Below are 16313 nucleotides of genomic sequence, written 5' to 3' on the forward strand. Positions count from 1 at the left end.
GCCCTCATTGATCCTTCCCTGACTACTGGAACTGTGGCTGTGGAGATCTAGTTTCTTTTGAGGGCCTGTATCAGATTTGCATATCTGAGCTTCATTCACCTTCATCTGCATTCTGGTGTGCTGAAGCAGACCTTTTCAAGGACAAATGTAGCATGTAACACAGTGACTAAATTAAATCTGCAGGATTTCCTTGTGATATGATAAATTTTCAACAGAAATTGAGTAGAAATGCATAAGTAAATAACATGAAGGACTGATAAGACTGAAGGACTGAATTCAGAACTTTTTTCAGCGTAATTTGGACAAGACATACTAAAGTCCAAAGTACACAAATGAGAAGCAATAAGAAGTATATAACTAGTAAACCAGCTCTCAATTAATTTATATTTTCTGCTACATCTTTATGGTGAAACTCGACTGTGTGTTAATGGTCCTCAGAAGATTCTAGACAACACTGATGCTCTACTTATTATTAAAGGTAAAACTCACCCTATTGAAGAGGACAAGCTTAAGATCTATGCACTGACTTAGTACCACTTATCCCAATTTTCACTTAACAAGGGCGTGAGTAGTGTATACGTCTGGATTGTCCTTCTGCACTAAAGTGAATTTTCTCCCTAGTAAATTAGATTGGTCTGATGTGTGCTTAAAAGGAAGAAAATCTTTGCTTTCATTAGGGGTTGTTCTCGGAAATTGCTGCTTGACCTGTAACTTAAAAATTTTCAGTTCCTCAAAACTGCTTTGACACTCATACATGGTATATTTACATGATTTACCACTTGATCAAACAGCCAAGTTGAAGTGATGGAGCCCATCAATAATGAAGGGGAATAAATTTTGAGGGAGATGCTTGTTCCTTTGCTATTCAAATCCTTCCTGTGGATGGATTTTTTAATATACATTATTTTGACGTTTGAATAAAATTGGTACAGAGTGGGGGTTGAGTAGCATCATAAGACCATAAGCATATCCCTCAGCAGAAAACACAGAATGGTGGAATGCAGTTATATATTTAACTTATATATAAGTGAGATAAACATAAACAGGGCAATATTGCAAGCCAAGAAGTCATGGCAAAGTTTAATTAAATGGAAGGTCTTGTGTGCACGAAGAACTTTGTATATTTTGCTGTGCTCAGTTTATTACTGATGACAGGTTAGACCCACCTGTGTGTGCATCTATCTTGTTGCATGCACAAGTCCTACCGTTGTACAAATACACTCTCACCCACTCCCAGATGTAATTATACAGAGCCCTCTAGCTTTTGACTTTAAAATAGGCAGCTGGCTGTACACATACAAATTAGGGCATGCAGAACACCTTCCTGTGGCCTCAAATGCATGTTTTTATTTGCAGGAACACAGGCTCTGCAAGATATTCCAGTCACAGTTAATGAAGTCCTTAATGAACTGATGGGCCTGTTTCTTATCTCACTTATGCCAGATTTAAACCTATGTAACTCCATTAACTTGTTGAGTTGATCCCAATTTTACGTAAGTGTAAAAAAGATGAGAACCAGACGTTTTATGTTCTCATTATCTAAGAGAATACAAAGTATGAAGTTCTTAAAAACATTTTTTCTGTTTTCTATCAGTTACAAAGAGACTTAAGCACTCCTTCACCTTTGACCCTCCCCACTTTCCCTACGTACCAGTTTCTGCAGCTACTTACCCTGTTTTCCAACAGTTAGGCTGATCATGCAAGTTTTGATCTCATTTTGGTTTTGTAATTCCTGAAATAAGTCTGTAAACTTTATTCCTAGTGAGCACATTCCTCACATGAATCAAAACTATGCATTCCTCCTCCCTTCCCACAGAGCCCTCTTCTAACAGTTCAGCCTTCTCCATAACATTCCAAGATTTTCTCAGATGTAAAGAAATAATTACTAGTACAGAAGCCAGTCACAGAACATGAGTGTAACACTGTGGAACTGAAAGCAAAATCTTTTTCCTCCTTACAGGCTAACTTTGGTAATGTTTAATCTAGGCTTGCCGTTTTCAGCTGATTATGTTGAACAACTTCTGTCTGCAGTAGTTTACCTTCTATGTGAACTCTGAATTGAAAGATCAGTTTTACCCCAAGGAGACATACCCTGTGCACACAGGGAAAATTATTTCAGATGTTTTTTTATTGTGTTTTGATATTGCCCTGATATGATTTACAATATAGTAACGTACTGTACACTTCTGTCTCCATAGCCAGGTTCAAATGCCAGTGTGAACCTGATCTTCAAGAAATTCAAGGCAGAGATTCTTGTGAGAAGCTCACATATTGGGTACTTTGCCAGCTCACTCTAACCACATACATGACTGAATGACAGAATTGGCCAGCAATACAACAGGAGCCCTAGTGAGACATCTGAAATCCTCAAAGCATGAATCTGAGCTGACCTACACCATGTTAGCACTGTAGAAATGCCTCTGACTTTGATGGAGTCGCTCATAATTTACAGCTATGTAAGATCAAATATATAGCCCAGAGTACAGAAATGTTAACATGGATAGTCTCAGTCAGAGAAGGGATGCTTATTCTAATGGTACCTCCTGTCAGTCAAGTCATAGACTAGATGTCACTTATGAGGACAATGGGTCACCCTTTTTCCTCTATTCTGAATGTGATTAAAAATATAAAAATGAGAGTTAGAATGGAAAAATGAACTATTAGGAAAATAAATAAGAGGACTGAAAAGAGAAATTAGAAAGGAGAATGAAAGGCACGTGCCCTAAACAGCCCCAAACCAATTACCTTGGGCTTAGCAGAGGGTGAGGTGGATGTCTGAGCAGCGTGAAATGAACCACATTACTCAGCTGTGTTACAGTAGTCATTTCTTATTTCGTTCTCCAAAGGCTTATGCAAGACTCCTCCAGAAAGTGCCAAGTTTCTGCCAAGGGAGGCAGTGAGAGCTCCAGGATCCCTTCACAGCCAAAGCCAACGTGCGACAAGGGCAATCCCCTCCAGGAGTTCCATCTAGTGAGATCAGACCAAGTAAGTGAGAACAGAGCAATGGCCATCTAGTGAAGTCATGTCAGATATGACTAACTAAATGCACGGTTCAGACCACATCTTCCTGTGACTGAGCTGAAAGAAAAATGAATAAAATTCAGGAGGTGAAATGCTGATTATTTCTCCTTTGTGTAGTCCTGCAGTACGTCCAACCCTTTACATTACTTATAGCAATGACCAAAGGTTAAAATGAAGGCTAATATCCCTTTTGTGCTAGCTCATGCATTTTTCTGGGGAAAAAGAGAAGCCAGGTCCACTGTTCATAAGGTAGAAGACCTCTCTGCACCTTATTTCAGGCCTAGCCTTAGATGTGCTGAAAGCTCACATCAGTTTAAAGATGCATGAATTCTGCTCTCTGTCATAACCTTACGATGCTAAAAAGGATGTGCATCTTCAAGTGACTGCTAACACGATGGGCTTCAATTCTGAATTCCACAGTGAGATGCCTCTGTTTAAGGACTGACTACTCGGAGATGCGCTTGTACCACTTCAGTTGCTCCTGAAACCAGTGGGCACTTTCTGTAAGCACCCCTGAAATACTGCCCTGGGTCCCTCATTCTGGAATCTTTAAAATTGAAAATACCTGAAAGTTACAGGACACCTCAAGAAAGGTAGGCTGGAGATGACAGTACTTTTGAAAGCACAGCAATACCTAAGTATGACAAATACTATAGAAGTACTAATGCTGTTTGGTAATTTCCTGGAAGGTCTGTAGAGTGGAAATTCAGTTCATTAATTGATGCTGATACCTCCAGGAGTCATTTCAAATTGTTTTCCTGAAATAAGACTTGAACCCGAATGGCAGAGGTGAACCTGCTTTGCCAGCCTCCAACAAGAGATGTTATAGGTTCAGAAACAATATTTATATTCCCAAATCCCAATCTCTCTTTTTTAAGCTTATTAAAATTAAAAGCATGACCTGCCACATCACATTACATCAAAACATGATGTAACTTCTTAATTTTAAAAAAAAGCTTTAATTTATGATGTTGTATCATGCCACAAAACCCTTTTGTTTTCCCCAGAGAAACTATAAATTTTTTACAGGGGCTGTTTATCCAGTATCTTTGGCAGACTGAAACAGTGAGCGTTGGCAAAAAGCAGATATTTAACAGCTACTGACGAACAGCTTATGAATCACCAGGCTTGAATCCTGGCACACATTTCCCTGCAGGAACCTTACTGAAATCACCCATCTTCCCTTCACCTCCTTCTAACTGCAGTAACATTGAGTAACTGACTGATCCTGAACCACTAAACTTGATCTACTTTATCCTTTCCAGCCTGTATATTTTCGGAGGAAAGCACTCTTGCTGTAAAAGTGCCACTGCAGAAACATTCCAGGAGCAGTGTCCAATATGGATTTCCCACTGATTTTGAACAGCCAAGGAAAATACTTTTCATTACAACAGTGTTTGGCATTTGTATGTTTTTCATCTATGGATATAAAAGGGCTTTGAAAAATAACTTTACCTATACAGTTTTATCAATGGGGCAACTGAGGCATGAGCAATAGAAGATGTCATCAGTAGAGCCAAGAATAAGCTGGTCTATGGCTGCTCTGATGGTCCATGTATCTTCCAAATGATGAATTCACAGTACTTGGCTTACTGTTTTACATGTTTCTACAAGGCAAGCTGGACTACCCCAGGACATGAAAGGCTTGTTGGTCTGGGTCTCTCTCAGTCTGCTTACTTGCCTGGTGCTTTCTGGGGGACTGCTGTGGCTGAAGCAAAGGAAGCTCAATGGAACTTGAGAGCAAGGACTACTTGTCCAAACAAGGGTTTTCAAGCTCTTGGTTTCTAAACAATTGCTTTATAGGGTGGACTCTGTACCATAAATCTGTAGCCTAGGAGTATGGTCATTATTGGTTTAACTGTCTTACTAAGACTGGACTTATTTCTCACATAACTGATAAAAGTCATAATGCTGTCAGTCCCTGGTATACTAGCTGTACTCAACTTTTACTGCTTCCTAGTTCCATGATCCATAGTGCACATATGGGGTATAAAGCCTTCCTAAAATCATAGCCCCTTAACTAAAAGCTTTTTCTGGGAGACAGTGTGGTTTGAATTATACTGAGGACCCCAAACAGCAATTACTCTTGGGCTACTGCCTTTGAAATAGATCTATTTTAGGTGAATATTCCTCTTTCAGAGGGGTACTTCTAACCCTATTTATGAGCCTTACTGCTCATACCGAATAACCTAAGGGGGGAGTGAAAGCTCCCCGAGTACTCTTGACGTAAACACACAACGATGATCTTCATGACATGCAATGGGTGAAAAGGGGACAGGGTTTCTTCACCACTGTATAGCTGTCGCTTTGGGTGCCCTAGTGAGTACTGAAACTCAAGGCTATGACCCATTTTTCACAAAATCCTAGGGAGTGTCTATCCTATCTCCCTGTTAACTAGGGGAAAGTTCTAACTTCGAACCCTGTCCATGGGTCAGGAAACCATTCTTGACATCACTTCTAGTATAGAGTACCTTCTCCATTAGTGCTTTTTCTTCCAGTGAGAGTTTGGCATATTAACCTGGATGGGTTTTAGGCGAGATCAAATCTTCAGTATGGTTCCGTAAGAGGTGTGCAAGCAACTGTACTTGGAAAACTGTCAGAGTTCTGAGTCTGAAATGAGCTGGGGGCTGCTTAAAATACAGTTGTCAACCCACACCTAAAATGTGCTTGCCACACTGCAGCCAAAGAAAGGACACTTGGCCAGTGAGAGGAGAGGGAAGAGGTCTCAGGTGAAAACACTGGATGAAGCTGAGCAAAAGAACTCCAAACTCTTTTGCAAATATGTAAGGAATTATCTTGCATAAATCTCCTCTTGATTTGACATAGGAGGTTTCAAGATTTATGGCATCTTACATTATTGTTTAAATTTGTTTCAAGGAAGAAATGTACTTTTTAAGGTCAGGAATACAGATTTGTTAGATGCTAAGACACCTGAAAAGCAAGAATACATATTGTAGGATGAATATTTTACAGAGTAATTATTTAAATATATTCAAGTATGAACATCTTTAGATCCTAAATTTAGTATTCCTTAAACACATAATCTTACAATAAAATCTAGCTCACTCTTACATTGTTCATAACATTCCAATTTTCTGTTTGAACTAGTTGTTTTGAAAAGTTGTGTCTTGGCTGTTTATTTAAAGTGCCCCACTGATATTTTTGCCCCAGACTTCAATTTTTGGCATAACACTTGCACATATGTTGATGATGATATTACGTCTGAAGTTCTCAAAACACGATAGCATACTACGGCTGGTGTGTGAACTACTCAGATGTGATGTACAGAGGCAGCTCCCTGTTTCTTACATAGAGCCCTTGCCTGAGCTGTGGGTTAACTGCCTGCCTGTGGCACATAGCAGCAGCAAGGCAACTGCAAGATCCTTCTGCAGCTCGACTCAGGAGCAGTGTGTGTGTTGAGCATTCAGGGACCAGGAGAAACATGGTCCCTGAAGAGATCCGACTTGAAAGAGATGGCAACAAGTCAAGTAGTTGCGTTTAGTAGTTAAGACGAAAGTAGTTGAGAGATCTGGGGATGCTGCTGGAAGGGTGAAGTTTGTATTAAAACACAGTAAAGATGAGAATGGAAAGGATAGGCACCTGCCTTGGAAATGTGCCTTGGAAATGAATAAAGAATTAGCTAGCAGTCGCTGTTGCAAACACCTGAGCAAATTGAATTTGGAGAGCTTCATTGTTGTAACAGAGATAAGAAATACATTGGCTCCTCTGAATTACTGTATTGTAAGTCACATTTTCAGTTCGGTTCTCTAAATCCTCATGCCAAGGTGAACTCAAATTTTAGGGTTCAACTATTTTGCTTAGGCACTGTAAACAACTGGATCTCAGAGTTTCATGTCTGATTATACCTCTTGTACCTCAGAGCTTTATTTCTCATTAAACGGACAAAACAGGCACCTGCAGAAATGTGAGCCTGCCTGCATCTGGCTGAAAACAACACGGATCAAATTTAACCACACCTGCCCTATTTAAATGGTTATTACACTGAAATAGAGATATTATGTTATGTAAAGGTATCATAGAATGACACAGAGATCTCTTATTATTCATGGTATCACCAAGCCTAATAAACAGCTTCAATCTGAAGTTTAAGTAGGGGCACCTTATGAACAGGTACTGGCCATTATATAATTGTAGATAAGTTTCCCTGGCCACCTGTCTTCCTGCATGGTCTTTGCTGTGTCCTGATTGAACCTTGGCTTGCTTGATTGTATCCAAGATTCTTGCTCTGGCTGTTCTGCTCTGCTAACCCAGCAGGATTAAGTACAATGAAGGTAAGAACTGAACTTCTGTATGCACCATACATGCTTCTTACTGTGTATTACAGCCAGTTGGACACAAGGAAATGCAGTATAAAGCTTTAGTCTGACATTGTCTTGGAAGAACTTTATAAAATACTTCCTGAGCCTTTCTAGGTTTAAAATACACCATCATGAAATCATAGGAATAGAGACAGCAAAGAACAGGAGAGTCTAAAGAATAGGTATGGTCAAATACTCCTGCGTTTCAGCTCATCCAGACACAAGATGCAGAAGCTTGTAACTCATTAGGACAGTGCTGAACACACAAATAACCACATGTGCAGTTAGGGCTGCCTTAAATATTTGGACACAGAGCTACTACTGCAGTCCAGTCATCACAGGATTGAAAATATTCACATGTGGACCCTGCTACTTTTACCTCTCACCCTCCTGGCTGTGGGTGTCTGTGCTGGGTGTTTTTTATGGTGCCACCCACTGATGGTAAAGCTAGAAGAACCTGACCACAAAACTTAATACATTCTGCTTTGTTTCTGGAGGCTTCAAAACTAGATGTATGGACGAGACAAGGAGAAAGGACTACGAACTGTTAGAAACAGCAGTTGTGTGGGACTCATTATTCACTGTTTTCCTAAGTGGGACTCATTATTCACTGTTTTCCTAAGTGATATATGAGATTTATAAGGTGTTAAAGGGAATTTAATCTCCTTACATGCCCTCGCTGCATCACTTTCAGGTACAGTGTGCAAAGATGATGAAGATGGTGCAAGAGAGCTCCAAAACTTTCATACCCTCATGCCTTTCTTGCCAGTAACCCTACCTAATTTGTGAATATCCAGCAGGCTTATATCCTTCACAGCAGGCATTATACATGTATTGTTATATTTGTCATTGTTAAATATAATGTTGGAGCCAGAGAATGATCACATACCTTGTATTTGGACTTAGGTCTAGCTTCAGTATCCCCAGCTTTCTGGCAGGAGTCACAGAAGCAATTCTAGTCTTAGCCCTGCAGGGTGTTAAACTAAACGTTTCCATTCAGACTCTTGACTTATTTTTCCAGTTTGTTCCCTATTATCATACCTTCTATAAATCCAGACTGAAGCTTCCCTAACAAAAAGGCCCTTTCTCATCAAGACTAAAAGCAGAATACTTTAAGTAATTTAGAATACAAATGTGCAATGAAATATCAGCCTGGGTGATGCTATGAGAAGGAAGAGTGTACAGTATGCTTTATGTGTTTTTAGCTGTTCTACCCTACACTGCAACATGTGCACCCACTCTTGTAACCTCTACTGCTGTGCAAAGATGATCTGTCATTTCTACAAAATAGATATATATTTATACTGAGGCAGCTTTGAATCCTTACTGCCCTCTAGAGAAATTCTGCTAGAAAAGCTCAAACTGACACAGTCAGCAAAAAATAATTGCAGTCCTAATCTTAACTACACCAGCTGCGTGCAGTGTCAGTGACAAAATCTGTAGGAACAGAAATGCACTTAAAGGACCCTTTTTCTCCATCATTGGGAGTTCTGGCCAGACTCAAACACACTTATCCCATTCAATGCACGGGAAAGCTCAGCAAAAACAGCTTCCATTATCCATGGGTTTAAATGAAAAAAAAAAATGAAAAAATTCTTTTTAAAGAAATTGCAAGTTATATTGACATCACCATTTAACCTACACACCTGTAACTACGCGCTTTGTCATTCTCACAGTTCTATCTCCGTGCAAGCCTGAGGATCGTGGATGAAAGGAGCTGTGACTGAGTGCAAAGGCCTGGAATGGAGCTGCAAGCCTGCACAGAAACCGAGCTATTCCTCTGGAAAAGCTGAACTTCCACATGTGCAGGTGAGCTCTTGGAGGTCTCAGTGACCACCTGCACAATTAACTGCTGCATCTACAAGAGTATTTTTTTGACAAGATGAGTTTGTGTAATTCTTAAAATCAAAGCATCAGAAGGCATGGCAAAAAGTCTGATTTACAATACCACGGGAGTATTTCGTGTAGTTGGGCCAACACAGAGGAAACAGCAATTGCAATGTTAGCAGTGAATGATAGCACAGTGCAGCTAAGAATACATTCAGCAAGCTGAGATCCTCTTTTAACACTGACAAAAAAGAGAAAAAATATAAAATGTGTGTCTGTGTGTGTATATTTTTTTTCCAAAACAGCTGAATCCAACTATCCTGCAGAAACTTATTCATTTAACAGGCTGTCAGTGCAAGTTCCTTTACATAGCTCTGCCTTTTCATGCCTAATGGGGTTTGCCCTGAACCAGACAAAGCCTATTAAACATGGCAGAGAAACAGATGATACGAGAGGCTACTGGAAGCAGTGTTGGCTGCCCTCTAATGGCATGTGTTCCATAAGCACACACCTGAGCTCCCCAGGGACTCTGAGGATGCCAGCAGATGCGTTGTCCCAGAGTGCCTGGTATTCCCTGCAAGAGGAATGTTCATACCCTGAGCAAAAATGGAAATCCGGTACTGTATATTCAGTTTTTCAGACTGTGACAGCAAGACAGAGGTGGCAACAGCACTCCAAAAGCACTGTCAGAGCAAAGGGGAAGATGTACATTTGATGAAGGCACCGGACTGAAGGGCTGGCTTACTTAGGAACGAAAATGTGTTCAGTGTGTGAGTACCAAGCGCTGTGCCTTGCAGCTATCTGTCAGCTGAAAACTATAAATACTGAATACTGTCAGCATTTTATTTCCTTTGATTCTAGCGGGGAAATTCAAAAGGTTTATGGGTTCAGACTGAGTTAAAACTCCTGATCTGAATGTGTGCTGAGTCAGAATTTTGTCTGATTTGAGTGCATGCAAATACCAAGCATGTAGGAATGAGCTGGTCACTACCTGCAAGTCTACTAAACAATCATGAAACTGAATCTGTAAATATAGAAGAAAATAATCCCCTAAGCCTGGGAGTGCAAAGTTGGAATTGTCACACAGAGAAAAAATAGAAACTATTATTATTGTTGTTTTAATAGTAGTAAAGGATTCAGTGCACCCCTTTCTACTGCCAGATTCTTCAATCTTCTAAATAAATAAGGGCTGAAAAGGAAATTTCAGGGTTCAGTAATGAATTAGTCTGCCCAGTCTCTAAGCAGCTCAGAAACAGAACTGAATCCAGGTTCTTCAAACTGAATCCAGGTCTTTTGAATCTTAGACTCTTCCCTCACCCCCTGAACTTTTGATGTCCTTTCATGTTCTCTGTTACTTACAACACTTTGCTCCCCATGTTGTTTAAAATCTCCACTTGAATCAGATTTTCTAGGAAAAAAAAAATATTCAAACTTTTCTGAAACTTTGAAAAGTTTCTGCTCAGTTTGAGGCAAAGTTTCAGTCATATTTACTTGATCTGAACCATCTCTTATTCCATACATTTATTTATTGTCATTTCTATTGATTCTTTCTCCTCTCCTCCATTGATTAACCTGGAGCTCTGCAAAGGAGGAACCAAGGCTTTGAGCTAACAGACAATTGTATTTTAGACTTTTTGATTTATTTTTCCAATGTGTTTATTCTGAAGCGAAGATTTCTTTGCTTCGTAAATAGTGACCATCATTCTGTTTATGTTATCACTGATTAAAAATGGTTTCTAAAGATCCCACATTTTCCCCAAGGAATTGATGATCTGCAGGTAAGTATTGATATAGACATCAAATAAATGCTAGTTCAGAAAGCAAAATCACTGCTCCAAAAGTGTGTCCTGCTTGGATCCATTTAGTAATCTCAGATTTAAGACGATATTCTCCAGGGTAACACTCACCTGTACATCCATGAGTTTCTGTAGTGCCCATGGGAATGGACCAGTGATATCTGGCTCCCCTGAAGAAGGAAGTCCATGACTGGGGGAGGCAGAGGACACAATACCTCTTGTGTCTTCATCACTGGAATGGCAGAAATGTGTTCTTAAACATTGATATTTTTTTTTCCCATTTATTCACATTTATTCATCTGCATGTTGGCCAATGCAAGGTTGGAAAATGGAATTGTCACAGCTGGTGGTTGCTGTTGAAATAAACGTGATGAGGAGTATTGCCTCCCTCCCTCCTATCTGACCAGCGCATGCTCATGGACAGAGTGTTATTTGCAACTAACTTAGCACCATGGTCTCCTGGATCCATTAGCACACCTCTTAGGCTGCCAAGAGGGGAATAACAGCACCAGATTTCTGCTTGACCTGGCAATTAAAATCAGAAACCAATCCTTTACTTTTCTGAACCTGAGGCGTTAGCTGTTTGACAGCATCCCCTTTCATCCTGCAGAGTCCAGAGAGGGCATCAAGCTTTATGAAGAAGCAAAATGAGGGAATGGGCAACAGTTGCCAGTTCTCACCAGAACAAGTACAGAGAATACAAAGGTTGGATTCTTTCTGTGCTGGAAGAAATACCCCAGATATTCTGTTTCTAGTTATTTTTTTTTTCACTCTATTTGCTCACATGTGGAAGAACACACAATGAATAAATTTTAACAAGCAACCAACATCATGGAGGTATTTGAACTTGCATCTTCGCTGCTTACATAGCATTGGTCCTGAAGTTTATTTTGCTTTTGGCTAGAAAATCTCCTTGAAACTCAAAAGATCTTCCTGACAAACATTTATTCAAAACTGACACCCTCCCACACAATAAATTGATATATATAATCAGTAATTTCCTGTGAAAACCTGTTCAGGTAAAAAAATACACATACAACTCTATTAATTGACCTAATCCTGCACTGCTAGTGATAACTAAGCACATGTTAGATAAGGCCTGCTCAGCTCATTAAGACGACAAACTACACACAGAGGAGCTTTGGTTTGTGACCATTATACATCTGAGCAATCCATTCTCTACTGCCCCACCCCATCAATAGTTAACTGTTTGGCTTCTGTGTTTGTTTTCAGATTCTTTATCACCTTTTCATTATTCATTTTTTCCATCTTCTCTGAAAACCTTTTTGTCCCAGTTAATAGGGGAAATGGGGAAATGGCAATCTGGCAACTTGCTGGCAAGTCAGGTAACTTTTCTGCAGCGGTTCTCACTGATCCCCAAACAGCAGGGTGCTCTTCCATTAGTTCCTCAGCATAACTGAATTTCTGATGAATCTTATCCCTGGCCCGTTTCAAATATATGTTTGCATTTATGTCAGATATGGACTAAATTGGGTACTTTGGGGTGGAGTCCAACACTGGCAAATTTTCTTTATGACAGTTGTCACTTGCATTCCTCAGACCAGCTTAATGCTGTATGAATTCTTGCACAAAAATGTAGCATGCTGATAATATCCATTCCCTTTCTTCTGTATCTTTTTCTTTCTCCATCATTATAATTCTGTCTTCTATCTTTTTCCTCTGCTGAGCTTTCAGAGACCTTCCTAATCAACATCAGACACAGTGGGAAAATGGGTGGCACAAGCGTGGGTAAAAGCCTGTACTGTAATTTGAGGGGTTTTGCAATCATCTTCACAAGTGACGGCACAACCCAAGCAGCAAATACAGCTCATTCACTCTGGAGGAAAAGCTACTTGATTTTAGATATAAATGTATTTATATTTATGTGCATATGCTTGTATGCGTCAAATATTAATTTCTTTTATTCTAATTTTCTCTCATTTGCATCTGCCCCTGTGCCTCATCATTCTGGGCCAGGCTGGCTTTGCACAAGCACTGCCTTTCAGGCGGCACCTAGCAACATCATCCCAGGGAAGAAACCGTGTGTCCAAAAGGCTCAGTTCTCATTCTGCTTCTCTCTGTCACAGAACAACTGGACTGGGCTGGTGGGACTCTGTCAGTCCACATGCTGGCCAGTCAGTGCTGTAAAGTACTTGGGTATAGGTTTCCATCCACAGCCTCTGATGCAGATGGTACCCTGCGCCCCAGAGCCTGCCAGGCTAAACTATCTGGTCATGGGTGTTGAAGCCCATCCAGGCATGCACAGGGACATGTCTTACAAGAACCTAATGCAGCAAACCTGGGAGCACACCTTGATCCAAGAGCGTGATCTCACAGAGGTGCTGGCCAAGCAAAGACATTAGATGTGACACAAACCACCTCAGATTATTTGCCCCTATAATTAGTAATTCTTATAGCAAATATCCTTATTCCTTTTGATCTCTGTATGAGGTCCTTTATGTCCTTAACAGGGGGAAAAATCACCTTGCCTCCCTCAATGCTATACTGGAGGTCACCAGGTTAATTCCATGCTAGATGCATGGATAAAAAGGAGGGTAAGAAGAAAGAGTAGGTCATTCAGTGGCAAAGGTTGAGAAGATCTGCTTTAAACACTTTATGGGAAATTGTAAAATTCCTAAACAATTTAACAGATTAACTTCCCCTTTCAGTGGCATCAGTAAAACTGAATTATCATCCTCACTTTTAACTGATGCCTAGCCCCAATACTCATCCATCAGGGATCATTTAGTGATAAAGCGATCAATCCTGCTATGGAGCAGAGGGGACAAACTATGTGAGATACCATCACCAAATATCCTTTCCACCCCAAAGCATTCTGTGAGTCTTTGTCAATGAAAGTGCATTTGTCTAGTCTTATCTGCCGCAGTATACGTGGAATACAAAGGAAGAAAGTAAAATATGCATTTGATGTACATGTGCAGATGCCAGACGTATTATCAACCCAAGGACTGCCTTTTTTCCAGGAACTGAACACAGCACCTGATAACCAACCACTGCACCACTACCTCAGGTACCAAATTAATAGATGGGAAAGCAGAAACGAAGCTGTCTTAAAATAATGCTGTGATATGTGGAGGATTTGAGAGAACAATGAGAAGAAACAAGTTTCTCCCTTTTCTGACTCCTCACCAGTAAGCGTTTTGGTTTTGATGTTTAGCTTTGTAATATATATTAAAGGTTTATACATTGAGAAGATTACAGATCAGAAATAACTGAAATTTTACAAAACTTTTTGTAATTAGTTTAATCAGCATTTGGATTTTATTTAGGTGTGTACAATGGGTACTGGCATTTCAAGAAATAACCTTAAATTTATTTCTTAATCAAAATATCCCCACTTTAGGTAAGAAATTGTCCATTTCCACTACAAAACAGGTAGATTTTTAGTAACAGAAAATCATGTTTGAATTAAACATTTAATAACTTATTTGCTAAAACAGAGATAAATGTTTGATTTTCCTATGAACTTTAATAACATTTCTAATTTATTTGACCATAAAGGGAAAAATTAGGGTAAGTTTATTTCTCAGCCAGATATGAATTTTACTAACACCAAACTCCTTGGGCATTTTGTGAATAATAATGTGGCTACTGGAGCAAAAGGAAACCTTTCCCTGCAGCTGCCTAGGAGTTGGTATTTTCATCAACAAACAGGTTCAGGCTAAATTAAGAGGTTCAGTGTAGTGGAGTTCTTCAAAGGCTTTGTAGTTGTTCAACTCCAATTAAAAGTCAATTGAATTGGACACTTAATTCCCATTTGTGTCTATGAAAATCTCTCTTCTGTAATGCACTGTGTTACAACTCTAGACTGAAAAAGCAGGTGCACACAAAAATAGAAAGAATGCAATGCATGTACTTCTTTTGAGGAGTAAGGGAAATAACATCTATAATAGCAAATCCTTAGGATTTACAGTCTTTAACAGAGTATCTCCATGAAGTACACAAATAACCAAATAATATCAAATTAAAATTTTAATATCTGTATTTATGTATGTGATCTATAACCCAAAAAGTGATATGATTTTTACGTCCAGAAAACATGTTTTATGTTGTGTGCCAAAGGAAGCAAAAGCAGCTCATAAGGGATAACCAGTACAATAGACCTGGTAGTGACACACAGCTGAATATCTTTATAAGGGAATTAACAGGGGCAGCAACTGTAGTGGGGCTCAGAAGTGATGACAATAGAAAATTCTTCAGGGAAGATAGTCTGACTCTGCAAAAAGTTACTGACATATGTAGGACGGTAGAAACAGCCCAAGAGCAAATACAAATCCCATCTGAAGATCATGTGGTGAAACGTATCAGGAGGAATTACAGGAGATGAAAACGCAAAGGTAAAATGTAAGGCTGAATTGTATGCCACTTGCTGCAAAGAAAACCCACACATCACAAAGATCTGATCTGGAAGAAGCTAACAGTGTCAGAAATACAGGAGACACTGGAATGGTCAAAATCTGATATTCAGTCTCAAATACTTCTGAATTTCTATGGGAGCCAGGTTCGAGTGACTGGGCCAAAACCCACCCTGAAGGGTTTTGAATTTGAGAGAGAATCACAAGTGGAAGGTCTTTATTTCTTGCTTATGATTTGGATGTGAGTGAAAGCTCCTGCAGCAGCCACTCCCTGCAAGGTTCTGTCACTGGGGCTGAAATGCTGTCAGAAATGTTCTTGAACCTTCAATTTCCCTGTTGAGCAGACCAAGCTGCCAGTTTGTGCACCTAAAGCAGAGTACAGCAATCCTAATACAAACTTCAAGCTTGCAAAGCAATTCAAGTACCTGGTGATTGCTATACTCCTATGACCATCCTTCTCTGCTGAGTAGATTTAGAGTTAAACACCATGTCCACCAATGAGCTGCTGATAGGAAGTGACCCACTAGGAGAGCTGTAGTTCCCCCCATCCTGCCTGTGGTCATGCAAAGTTTCTGAAGGCTACTTTTTCAGTGGTTTTGAGTAGTTTTATTGAACCTGCGGAAAAACTGTGTTTAAGGACACTGGGCTCTGAGAACAGTAATTATACGGAAAAGGAATTGCATCCTTGAGGTGTGACCCTGTGGAGCACCATTTGGTCAGCAGCAGTTTCAGATGCTAACAGCATGAACAAGAAGTCAGCCCCACTGGCTGAAGAATTATTCCTTCAATCTTGAAGTCTAGTTTTACCCAGGCAGCCTTCAGCAATAAAAAGCTCCTGCTATCGGTATGCTGATCACTCATTTTACAGAGGACATTATCCAGCACTTCACTGTAAAGCAAATACAAGATGCATTTCTTAATTCTATTAACCAGTTGCTGGCTGATAGAGACTTCTGCCATGTATTTGTAAATGA

At 39.8% G+C, this 16313-nt stretch overlaps 1 long non-coding RNA gene across 1 annotated transcript; it reads left to right on the forward strand.

The window, feature by feature from the left end:
• The first annotated feature begins 373 nt into the window (after window positions 1-373).
• Window positions 374-9129, forward strand: LOC130595177 (uncharacterized). Its single transcript, XR_008971245.1, has 3 exons — window positions 374-564; window positions 2847-2985; window positions 9017-9129. It is a non-coding gene; the product is annotated as an uncharacterized LOC130595177 (long non-coding RNA).
• Window positions 9130-16313: the final 7184 nt, after the last annotated feature.

Source organism: Pezoporus wallicus, unplaced genomic scaffold (genome assembly GCF_028554395.1).
Source record: "Pezoporus wallicus isolate ANWC-B61680 ecotype Strahan unplaced genomic scaffold, APGP_CSIRO_Pwel_v1 contig_9238, whole genome shotgun sequence".
NCBI lineage: Eukaryota > Metazoa > Chordata > Aves > Psittaciformes > Psittacidae > Pezoporus > Pezoporus wallicus.